A 13,065-nucleotide genomic window follows, 5' to 3' on the forward strand; every position below is an offset into this window, starting at 1 on the left:
ATATTGCATTAGGGAAAGCTCTAGTTTGGATCCAGAATTTGTTTGTCCAAAACATCCATGAACCATTCTGGTTCTAATTTCGACCTTCCTGGTTAAATAAACTCCCCTGGTACTAAAGGTGAGTTCCCTGGAAGTCCAGGACTGTGGTAGAGTGTGGCCTGAAAGACATTTTAATGAGTGGGCATAATGGGAAGTACAGTATCCAGGTATGGGAACTGTATATTGTGTTTTCAGATTCATTTCTGTAGCACCTTTTATTGAAGGAAGATATTTTTTTCCCTAACTTAATCCAAAACAAAATTATTTCAGAAGCAGCAGTACAGAAACTTGTGTTTCTCTCAATAAATTGACTCCAGCTTTTCTGTAAATAGAGCCCTAGATGTCTAGAAAAAAAATAGGTATTTTTGGTGTCTTTTAGTTGACAGTGTCTTCTAAAGTCAGGCCAGCAAAAACATCAGGTAGATGCTGTTGCCTGAAACAATATTCCCTGACACTGGTTGAAGAATTTTGCTAATGGGTTTAATGTGGTGCTGACGGTGTCTGTGCTTGGAAGGAAGTGAGGGTATTTTTGTTGTTGTTGCCTGGTAATATTTGGTGTTTACTTACAAATGATTTTCTTATATCATCCTCACTTCTGGTAGTGCAAAACTTTTTGTAACAGGAAAAGAAATTAAAATACCTTGTATCATATTAAATATAATTATAGAAACCAGTGTTGGTACTTTAAAGGCAACTATTGCCTACATGATCTCTGGGCCACCAGGGATAATTAATACAAAAATATCAGAGTTTGGGCTTGTTACCAGTGTGGTGTAGCCTTTGTGACTGACGGTTTTGGTGTCAAGTTGCTCTTGGAGAACTTCTTTACTCACAGATTTGATTCTTTGCACATTTGCCTTACGCTTCCTTTTTCCAGTGCTGGCTTTGAAATTCAGCATGGTTCATCTCTTCTGCATGGCAAGTTGGTTATAAACAATTTCTGTGTAACTTCTGGGCTGTTAAGAGAGGAACTTTGCTTGTCTAAGTCTGTCAGGGTACCTGACATATATGCACTGAACTTTACAGAGCACATGAGGAAAGCATGCTAACAGCTACAATTTTCATTTAGCTTTGCTGAGTTTGAAGTTTAATTTGGCTGAGGGACTGCCTTTCTTAAGATCATAATTTATTGAAGTGATCTTTCATTCCTGTTACTTTGGAGGACTAAAATAGAAAAAAACTTTTTCAGAACATGAAACTAGCCAAAACCACTGGCAATTGCACAAGTAAGGTGCAATGGAAAACTCCTCCTCCTCTAATTTTACAGTTTCAAGAGATGTAAGTATTGTTTGTAACAATAGGGGATTCAAAGACATTAGAAAACAGGTTTTAAAACTTACAGGGGGATCTGTGCTTCCTTGGCTTCTTTGTCTAAAACAATAATCCCAGAAGTTTCCCATGAGCTGTGTAGGAAATACTTTGGTCGTTCACTTACCAGATCTAAACTTTACCTTTTTCTTTCACGTTGAGGGCAGCCTTAACTTGATCTGAATGACCTTTGCTGTAACTAAGCCAATGTTACTGTACCTCAGAGCTTTAGGGTTGGAACGTGCTAATCTACAGGGGAAAGTTTTGTGTTCCCTTCCAGCGATGTTCCAGGAGGTGTTAGGGCAGCTTTGGTGTCTGCAGAGGGCTCAGTGGCACCAGTGACAGGAGGAGACCTTTCGTAAGAAAAAGCAGGTGTTGCTTTAGACCAACAAGCTTTTTACTGCTGAAATCTTTTTTTAGAACGATGCTAAGACTTGTGCAAGATGTTCCCTGCTGGATTCCCTGTGGTCAGTCTCGTTTGGTGCCCAGGGCGGCGTTGCTTTGGTCTGAGCACTCCAGCTATGGGGGGCATTCAGCCCCTGTCTCGTGCCACTTTGAGCTTTGGCACGGTTTTGTCTCAGTAAAATTTTAGTAGTAAAATCAGTGGTATGGAAGATGCAAAATAAATAGCTGTGCAGTCAGGTTACTTGAGACTCTGTATGCAGGAGTTTTGATTTTCAGATCCAAGTGCTCTTTCAGTGGAACTAACTCACACCGAATTTTGCTTGCTTTAATTCTTGTTGTCTCACGTCATAATATACTTGCTTCTTACTACATAGATATTAATAAACAGTTGTGTGACAGTGGCATTAACAAACCTTTATGAACGTGAGGCTGAGGATTGATCTGTGAAGCTCCTTGTAAGCTGTAATCGGGGGTAACTGAGCTGAATGGTTAAATTCTGGTTAATTTAGGTTTGCTCTGTTGAGGATTACCTGCTCACTGACACTTGTGCCAGAGGTGAGGGAAGATCAATTAACAGCAAGTAGAACTCTGGAAAAAATATTTTAAAACCACCCTGAATGGAGAAGAAACTGCTTTGAATTCCAGTTTGGACCAATTGAAGTGTGTCTGTGTTTGAATGTAGAGTAACAGCCCCGATTAACCAGTGGATTGCTGGAAGCTGTGAGGACACACTGAAGCTCTCAAGATAAAGCACATTCCTTGTTTTAAAGAGTGCAAAATGTGGCAAAAGCATTGGAAATATTCATGTGAAATAAAGACAGCCTTAGCTGAGTGTTGTGTGTGATGCTGAGGATTTCACTCAGAGACAAGCTCAGCCATGTATTTTTCTTGCAAGCAGGTCTGTGGTGGTTTTGTTTTGCTTTTTGCCTGAAATGCAGCTTTGACCTCCTGTAGGTTTTTTTGGAGAAAAGCTCACTTCTGTCATAGTTATTCTGAACTGTCTTTTGCAGACACAGTCACTTTGCCACCTTTCCCTTCTCAACGAGGATTCCAAGCTTGTGGCTCACAGGCTACTGCTGTGATAGATGTGCACAAGTGAAGCAGAAATACTAGAAGTCAAGGATAAACTCATTTGTTATTAAAAAAAACCCTGTAAAACACTTTGTTGTGATAACTTACAAAGCTTTTCAAGTCAGAAATTGTCAAAATTATTATTAAACATGTGAACTGTAGTAGCCCTGCAAAATTTGTTTCTAGGTGCACTGTTTTAATAAACTGAGTTCTGGTTAAGAAGTGGAAACTCTGCAGTAACATGGTTTCAAAGCTTTTTTATTTTTCCTCTGAATTGTTTTTAATGGAGTTTTAAGTTCCCTGGTAGTGTACTTCATTTGCCATAAAATCCATCTCATAATAGTAGTATATAATTCCTTTGCTGCAGATATCTCAGACTGCATAGTCCACATGAAAGATATTTGGTTTTGTGTTCTTTCTGCTGCTTGTTTACCAACAAGTAAAAAAAGACTCAAACAAACAAACAAGAAGAAAATAATCTTGTAAGTGATTTCTCAAATTACTCCATTCTCTTTCTTAGGAAATTATTTTATGAGACTTGGTCACATGTTGTGGAGCCATATTAAGATAAAACAAGATCAGGAATTTTCTAGTGAGTGGTTTAGAGATCAAGTAAGCCACCTCTGATTTAGAGACACTGTCCTAGCTCAAAATTTGCAGAGCAGGTGTGGGGTTTTGTTTCTTTTTCACATCCTTAATAATGGCTGTATAAAATACTTCAAAGAAATCCTAATTTTACTTCAAGACACGTATTAGCAACACCTTACATCTGTACAGAAGAGGCATGTGCACAGCTTTGGATGTCAAAAATAAGTATTAGAAGTTAAGCCTGTTGCAATTGGACATGTATGAGACAGGTAAGAAAGGCTGTAGTACTGATGTTTGCAAACTGTAACCAGAAACATCTCATTTAAAAGTGTTACTAGTAGCTAAAATTTTGATGTACTTAACTAATCACCCTATTTCAAAGCAAAGTGTGATGGGCAGAGGTGACTCAAAGCTGTCAGAGAAAAAGAAGAAAATAAAAATTTGTAGACATCTTGTACATGAGAACTCCCATCATATTTTAGCTTCAAAGGCTGTGGAAGAAGTTACATCTCTAAGTTTACATAAACATAGCTGGGTTCAACTTATGGTAAATTTTGCTTTCAAAGCTTTTATAACTTAATTGTTCAGTGGGAGAATACTGTATTTTCTCCATGAAACATAGACCATGCAGCATTCTTAAAGGTTCTGGGTGTTCTGGCCCCCATCCATCACAGTACTTAAACCATGAGCACCCCTATTAAAGTTGATAGAATTACTCATGTGCTTAAAATTAAACATGTGCTTAAGTGCTTTGTTGGATTAGAGCCAAAGTTGTCAGCACCTTGCTTTGTTGTGTGCTGTGTTACCTGTCTGTCCATGCCCCTGCCTGGCTCTTCAAGAGACATTTTCAGATTTGCTCATTCCCTGTGTCCTAAAATTGCAGTTCATGTGCACAGCCATAGTAAATTCATGCACAGTCTAGAAGTATAAATACACAGTTATAACTCTTGAAATCTGTCAGGCCTTGACAAATTTCACAAGATTTTTTTTTTTTCTGGGTGTTTCAGAGGAAACTTTATGCTCAGTCTTTACACAGAAACATGACAACTATAATGTTTTTCAGAAAACTGTTTTTCTACTGAAATTTGTATTTTAATGAAGTGTACAATGGAAATCACCATTTAGGTGCAACAGCACATTCTTAAGAATGACTGTGAGCTTGAACTTCCCAAAATCAGAGATCAGCATTGGCTGTTCTAGTTTCTGTTGATAATGCTGAGTCTGTAATTCTTTAAGGCTTATAAGCAAAATTGCATATACCTGACAGCTCTTTATCTTTGAAGATAACTGTGGAAATCTTCCTTAATTCAGACTTTGTCCTTGATAAAAATTCTGGTTTTAACAGCTGTGAAGGAAAGACTTGATTCAATGACAGCACTTCAACACTGCTGTAAGAAAGTGTGATGAACAAAGCATTTAATGTTAATATCTCTCTGAAATATTAACTTTCAGTGGCTGCTGCATAGTTTGGTAAGCAGTTCCTTTGTTCCTGTCCAAGTAGTTCCCTGTTTTTTTGGGTCTAGATCCCGTGCCTTAACTGCTTTCCTGTTCAGATTGTCATTCTGAACTTACGAGCTACCAATACTAAATCTAAGGATTTAGTATTGGTAGCAGCATTTAGAAAATGTTAAGGGTTTGGGTCACTGAGAGTTTAATGGAATTTTTTAGAAGTACCGGGGGAAAATGGTGAAATATGTTAAATAATAGCATTTTATTTGAGTGAGGTAAAAAACCTTGCCATTTTTCACTGCTGGAGGCAACCACCTTCTAGATCATCTGTCTACAATATCACATGCCAGAAGTGTTTCAGATGATAACAGAGATCATAACCACTAAAAAAAAAAAAAAAAAGAGATTTTCAGGATCAGCCATTTCCCACCTGTCTCCTCAGTGTCTTCCCTGCTGCACTGCATCCTGCTCTGGCTGCTCGGTGTTTACACTTGCTTGGCATCCACTGTTCCTGCCATTTTTATTTTAGGGCTTCTTTCCATTTAATATTGGCACTTAGCCAGCTGTGTACTTTTTCAACTTTAAGTAGCTCTGAGGTCATCAGCCATTATAGGAGCTATTCCTCTCATTCTTGTGCAGAAACCCCTGAAGAGCTCTGGGATGTGATTGCCTTCTCCTCAAAAGCTTCATCATAGCCAGTCCTGGCTGAAAAAGTTACTGGAATGCAGCATTTGCAGAACAGTTTTAGAGCAAATGATGCATAGGACACTCACCAACCTGATGTTTCAGAGGTTGGATAAAAATGAGAACAGGAACCCCCCAGAGCTGCAGTTACCTGCCTGTGTTTGAAAGCCAAGGATGAGGTGATGAACAGCACAGCAAACGGCCCAGATTTCATAGCAGCTGCTGTTCCACGTGTGTGCAGTGCCTGGGCACTATGTACTCCCACAGTAGTGTTTTTTCTGGGCATGCAGGGATCAGGGTGAGCACAGGAGGTTGGTTCTGCTCGGAGGGGTGGCTGTAAAAACAGCCTGGAACATCCCCAGAGGTGTGGTGTGCTGTATTCCAGTGCTGCTGCACAGCTGGGCAGAAGTGTTTAAAAAAATGCGATGGGCAAGGGACATTTCCTTTAGTCTGTGTTAATAATGGCTACATTCACAATACTTAAATAAATAATTAAAAAGGTCTCTGCTTCCTGACAGCAGTTTGATTGTCTCAAAGTAGTGAATTGTACAAGGCAAGATGATTCAGCAGTTTGACTTGAGCCCTCCTGTTCCTGCCGGTTCTGCGCTGTCCTTCCGGACCAGAGAGGAATCACAGGGCCCTCTGAAGACTCCACAGCCTTGTTAATTATTGTATCGAGTGTCTGGAGAGAATGCTGAACTTCTGAGGACACCTTTCATTGCAATATGCTTTAATTACCTGTGCTAAGAGCAAGAAAATGACACCGGTGTGTTCCCCTCTGAATGCCTGGGGAGCTACAGGCAGGGCTTGCAATTTACAGAGGTGTTTAATTGCACAGCAGGAACTAAAGGGCCTTTGTCAAGCTCGTACATCACAGAGCTCTTTGTGAACAATTCTATTTTCATCCCTCACCTAAACTATTGCTAGTTAATTAGTCGAGGTAAATGGAGCAGGATAAGCAGAATTATGCTTCTTAATATTGTGTCTGTGATGGTCTCTTTGTGCCACTAACAGGTATAGAGGGACTGTAAACCAGTTAAACGGGTTTTATATAGGAATTTGCAAAGCTGAAGGGGCGCCTCAAGGTGGCTCAGAGCCAGAAGAGCATCTCTGTGCCACCTCCACCTGGGCAGGTGGCATGAGCAGGGTGCCACGTGCCTGCTGCCTGCAGCTTCACCAGGAGCAAAGTCTGCCCACAACCAGTCTGCAGTCAGAATATCCACAGAGGCACAATGAGGTTACCCTTTAACCTTTGCACTTTGGGTATCACAGGCAGCAGAGATAAAATAAACCTAAAAAGGGAGTTTATTACATTTATATTCAGGGATGCCTTTTTTAGAGTTTGATATAATTTTATTGTGGTACCATTCCCAAAGATGAGAAACAAGTCACATCTCAGCCCTAACACTGCAATGTAAATAACGATCAAAAATAACAAGATTTCTACTTCCACAGAGCTGTGATGTGTTTTTTTTAATCAACACTTCAGTAATTTGTGTTTCTTGACTTCTAACAAAGAGAATGGTTCTGTCATTCCATGAATAGAAGGTATCTCTGTGCTTGTATTTCCCATCAGATGTTCATGTGTTTATGGCTACATACTAAGATATGCATGTTACTCATGGAGAAAAATTATTATTATTGATGCAATGTATTAAAACAAGCAGTGGTAAAGCAACTTTCAGTGCTTTTCAAAAAGGGAACTTGTGGAAGCCCTTTTTTTATTGTCTACTCCATACATTGCATCACATATTCTGTGAGAAAGTGATTATGCTTCAGGGGATAATTGAACTAAGTTCTCTCAAATAATTTAGGTCACAGTTAGATCTGTCCAACATAATCAAATTTTAACTGTGTCTTTAATTCAAAGTATTTCATGACATAATTATTGAGCCTGTTGGGTTTTTCTTTTTTCCAAAAGGTGTTACTTATTTATGGAGAAAGCAAATATTTATCATCAGAGAAAGCAAATAGTTTATCCTCATAGCTGTTCTTTTTCTAATATTATTTCTGCTCAGATCTTTGGTAGCTGAATGGTGCAGTGTGTTGATACCTGGAATTCTGGAGAAGTAAAACAAAGAATTTTCAGAGTGAAGTAGGGGTTGGGGTGGAGGAAAGGTGGTGTAGGAGGGAGAGAACAGTGGTAGGGAGGGGAGGCTGCTTGGCAGGAAGGGTCTCAGGCTTCCAGGGGGATGCTCAACCCCTGTGTGGTCAGAGCTAGCAGCACACCCTGACTGTAAAGTGCTTTTTAGGGTGCATTGTGTCAGCTCTCTGTGCCTTGGGTGTCATTTCATTTTGCCAGGTGCCAACCAAGAACAGGGTATGAACATGGTTAGAAAATCTCTTTCAGCTCTGCTACAAGCGAGGACCCAAATAAATCCTAATTCCTGTTCTGAGCTGTACAGAGTTCTGTGAGGCAGCTCCTGCCCATGGCACTGCAAGGGTTTGTCCTTTCTGGGCTTGAACAAAACACAGAAATCTCTTTGAAGCTGGCACAACTGCTGAGGTATCTCAGCAGTGTGATATAAATGGTGTTGAGTTTGCAGAAGATATGTAGTGGGTTTTGCTATTGCATTTTCATAGTTTTGTCTGTAAAATTGGTACTTTGTCACAGGTCTACGATGAATTGTTTCAGCTTCACTCAGAATACTCCAGGCAACTATTTTTCCCCATTTTCAAGTGCCTCTAACTTGGCCTCTGCCCTCTTTGCTGTTCTAGCTGTTATATTTTGAGGTAATTGCCATGTTCTGTTAGAAATAGCCCAGGCTAAAACAAATTTATCTTTTAGTTGAATTGTAAAGTACTGCAGGATTTTTGTAACCTGGATTGGTAGCAAAACCTTAATTGAATTTCCTTGCTCGTGGTCTTGTGTCTGAAGATCTTGACTGCACAGCTCTGTTTCTCTGAGGTGGATTGGCAGGTAGTGCTCTTAGTTTCCATAAGGTTCAGTAAATAAATTTTAATGCAGATTTTATGGAATATTTATTAAATCCATCAGCATGTTTCACTGCATCAAAGACACCGTATTTAGATGAATAGGCATGTTTAAATCCCACGTGCCTGTGAAGTGCATGACTGCCTGTCAAAGAACTGAGTTGTGTTTTAAAACCAAATGGATCTATTAAGTTTTCATTGGCTGTCAGTGTGTAATTGATGGGCTTTTGAAGGTGAGCAGAGGGGGACAGCCCGTGACTGCTTCCCTGGGCATTCCCATTTTTTGGCAGCACCTGAAAAAGCAGGGAGATGCACCGGTGTGAAACACAACAATGTCATTCTCTACCATAAAAACTCAGAGGCAAATGAATTGCTCTGTAAGAATTTCATTCTGGCTCTTCCACTTGCAAATTGACTCGTGAGCTGCAGTGCCTTGCCTGGGGAGGGGAAGCCTTGCCCTGCTGCAGTTGTTGGTGTCAGCAGGTTCAAGAGTCAGCCAAGTTTGACTGCTTCAGAAGCGAAGGGAATTTATGCATTACACCAATCCCTGAAGGTGATCAGAGGCTGGGCTGTTTACAGCCTTGTAAAGGAGACAAAGGCTCTGTATTAACACTCTGGGACTACATTTTAATATATCCTATTAAAATAGTCTATATATTCTCCAGTGCTGCAGAACTCTCCAAGGTTTCCTAACCTGTCTGCAGTGACCAGAAAATTCAAACGTCTTTGCTTTTAGGAATCAGATTAATGGCATAAAGGTGTCCTGTCATCCCTGTCCATCCATCTGTGTCCCTCCCAAGTCTTTTAACATGTTTTGTTGTGAGAATTAATTTCAGCACCCTTTTTAAAAATTATTTTTCTGTCTGGGAGATGCAGAAGGTTGCAGGGTGAACGGAATCTTTATCCTCTGGAATCTTCTCTTTAAACTTCAAGAATTTTTTCCAAGTAATGGTCATTTGTATTATCTGTAAATGAACGTTAGAAATGAACGTTAAAATTAGATTAGTTTGCTTTCTGATAATCTGTTTGTTAATGTGTTCTATGCATGAGATTTGATAAAGTCTGAGGGAAAATGTTGCCTTTTTAATAGTAAAGCTCAACCACAGGTGGAGAAGTTCTTTACTAAATACTGATTAGGTTGCTTTTCAAGGAATATTTGCTTTTTCTGATATTTCATGTCATTCTGATTTAATGTTACTTGAATTAAAATGTCATCTTTTTTATAGTACCTAAAATAGACTTTATTAGTTTTCCTGAAAGCTATGTGCAGCTTTTCTTTGGCCCATTTAAATATTGAAAACAGCAGGATTTGAGATTTTTCTTCTAATCCTCAACTAATAGAGTTTAATGCTTTGTTTGGCCTACCTTGCACAGCCTAAGCAAAAGTTTTAAACAAGATTAAAAACATGACCTTATTAACCCATGACATCTAAAGATACAGAACAGGCCTGCAGAGACATCAGTCACTCCTTGGCCAGGAGAGCATTGGTGCCATTCCCAAACGGCTCAGGATGTTCCACAGGAAAACATTTTGGCAGCCCAGCTTTTCTTCTTTAGTACTTTGGTGCCAACACCTGAGAATAAGAAATTAAAAAGGAAGGAATCTTAAGGTGAATATTCAGTCTTTGTGGTTGTGGAAGATAAAAATTGGAGTACTTCTGGAAATTTGAGGTGTAACCTGGCTGAGTTTCTAAAAAAAAGAAAAAAGCACAATTTGTCAGAGCAGTGGGATGTTGCTTTTGTGTGCTTCACCTCATTAGTCCCTGAATAAAATGAATGTCACCTTTTGGGGTTTTTTTTTGGATTTTTTGTGAGAAGTTAGAGTTGTTTGCAAGCTGCTGTTGTATGGGTGATCGATGAACACGCTGAGTTCCAGAAGAATAAATTGTCTCATTGTCATGGAAAGTTTATGTCTAGTAAACATTACAAAACACAAAACACCGTGCTACATTCACTGCTGTGTAATAGGATTCCTTGTTTACTGGGCAGGCTATAGGGCCATGGCAACACCACCAGAAATAGGAACTAGGAGTATCCTTGTTGTAAAGATGATGATGGTTATCAAGAGCTTCGTTAATTGCTGCAGGTTAACGTGGCTCCACAGTCATTATCACTTAGTAGTGAGAGGATCAGCCAAGAGGTGTAAATGTGGAACTTTGACTAAAATCTTGAATTAAAATAATGAGGTTTATCATATGGCATGGAAGAGTCAGGTCAGGGTGCACCTCATTGATGCTTTGACACAATTAATAGCAAGTGTTCCAGGGAAGAGAGAATAATGAGAGTTTGTTTATAAACTATGCAAACTCCCTAAACTTCTCTTTTTCTAGTGATACTCCAAACCAAAGCAAAATGAGTGCTAATTCCTTAAAAACACTGCTATCTTGCTTGGCTTTCAGTGTATCAGTTGCCCTTTTAATCTAAACAGGACAGAATATGGATACACGTTCATTAAGTTCAAAATCCAGCTGAAATTTGGAGGCAGAATAAAAGCCAGACAAATTGCTTACACTGTCATGGATAAACACTTCCTTCTTTCATAGCATTATCTATATATTTTTAATAATTAAACAGGTTTTTTTAAAACTGAAAGTGGATGGTGGTTTTGCAACCATATGTGCAGTACTGAAAAACACAGAATTTGTTCACTCTGAGTCTTGGTTGTGGAATAGAGTTTGTCCAGACCTGGGGCAAGAGAAAGCATTGAAGGAAGGAAGGAAGAGGGTGAAAAGCCCTCAGGTTTTTCTCTCTTATCCTGTCTAATTTATTTTCCTTAATTTGGTGCTTTTGGCCTTTCTTGGCTCACTGCCTTGTTCTCATCAGCAGTGCCAAATGTCTGAAGCAAAAAAAGTGGTAATCTTCAGGAATAAGGTGGTGTGTAGGCAGGTAAAGAAGTCTAGGAAAACAGCATTTTCATCTGATTATTGATCATTCAACTCACTGACCTTCCTGTCCCTGCCCCAAGCTTCAGGGGACGTGTGGTCAGTGAGGAGGGGATGTTTGGGGATAATCACATTTGTGTTTGGTGGAGTTGTGCTGCTGATTCAGAGCCCAGCAGAGTCATGGTGAACACGATCATCTGCTGTGCTGTGTGAGCAGCACTTGCACTGGGAATGTACAGCCAGAGCCTCCACACCTCTGCCTTGTTTTCCTTGATGCTGTCTTTTACAAAACTTCCCTTAATTTTTCATGTCATAGCCAAAATTCCCACCACTCCTGGATGTCTGTGTCTGCCTTGTTGTTGAAGTAATACCTTTTTTTTTTTCTTCTTATTTTTTCCCTGCTGTTCTTCTGCATTCTTGATTGGTGACTGTGCTTTCAGTTTCATTTTGGTTTTTGGCTGTGAGTAATTATAGAAAGGAAAAAGTGATAAAAAGCATTTACAGTATGCGTACTGAATTAACTCCATAAAATGAGGTTTTCAAGCTCGAGTCTGTAAGCTGAAAGTGTGAGTTACTGTCTTTAAAAGGGTAAAAAAAGGAAATGCTGTTGGTACTTCATAGTCTCTGGGACACTGTGCTGGAAAATGTTAGTTTTTAAAATGAAAAATAAATTTAAATGTTGATATAAATAGTCCATAATCAAAGAGTCCTGTAAAAGCAATGAAGATTAAAAGGTCACTTAGACAGTTTAGCTGGCTATTTTTAGTAATTACATGGCTAACTTGGTTTACCTCAAAGTAGTGATTTTATGCTGTGTACAGCAAGAAATTAATAATGTGAAAAAATTTATCATAGTGCTTTGCAATTAAGTTACAGTTTACGGGCTCAAAAGTGCTAGCGGCGCTTTTAGGGTGCTAATTCCTGCTTATACCAAATGTTTGATCGTGCATTTCATTTGACTGCACTGTTTAGCACTGAAATGAGCTGTTGTCAGATTTGACACAAAATGCAGTACAAAGGAGCAGAGGAAATGGTTTGCACTGTCCTGCTGCAGCCTGTTGGGCTCATTAATGTGACTGCAGTTAATCCCTAATGATAGTGCTCATTCCAAGTGGTTTTCTAACCTACTCCTCTGCTTGTAGTCAAGGATAATTTTCTATACTTGCATTAACCCTTTACTGTTACATTTCACATCCTTAGACTGTTTGAATGTCTTGTGTCAGGTTGAGTGCTTTTCTCTGGCTTGTTTTGCTAAGGCATCATTTTTGTGCTTTTAATTTCTTTGTGCTTTGAGGTTCTTTGGTCTCCTTTCATTTGTTTCTACTTTTAGTAACTCAAGCCTTTTTTCCTTTCTGTTTGTTTCCAGTGTATACTTTCCCAAAGAACTTGCACGTATGTCTGGTATTTTGCATTCAAATGAATCAAAATCTGTTTGATTCTGCAGAATGTCTTAGTCCAGGTTTAAGGCTGTAGTAAGTTTTTATTAAAGCATAAATTATACTCTGATTTTTGGATGCAAATAGATGTTACTGCTTAAAATAGATGCAAATAGATGTTGCTGCTTAAGTAGAAAAGTTTAGAGATGTTTAAATGATTCTATCTCCAGCAGTATTCAGTGATTGAAAGCACTTCAGACAATACAGCTTTGATAGAATATTTTTGAACTTGATGTTCTGTTTTAAAAAGGTATTGTGCTTTTGCAGCT

At 39.1% G+C, this 13,065-nt stretch overlaps 1 protein-coding gene across 2 annotated transcripts in view; it reads left to right on the forward strand.

The window, feature by feature from the left end:
• GNAS (GNAS complex locus) overlaps positions 1-13,065 on the forward strand; it is a 131,714-nt gene that overhangs the window by 69,566 nt on the left and 49,083 nt on the right. The gene's annotated exons all lie outside the window — the stretch shown is intronic.

The sequence above is a fragment of the Prinia subflava genome, chromosome 8, assembly GCF_021018805.1.
Source record: "Prinia subflava isolate CZ2003 ecotype Zambia chromosome 8, Cam_Psub_1.2, whole genome shotgun sequence".
Lineage (NCBI taxonomy): Eukaryota > Metazoa > Chordata > Aves > Passeriformes > Cisticolidae > Prinia > Prinia subflava.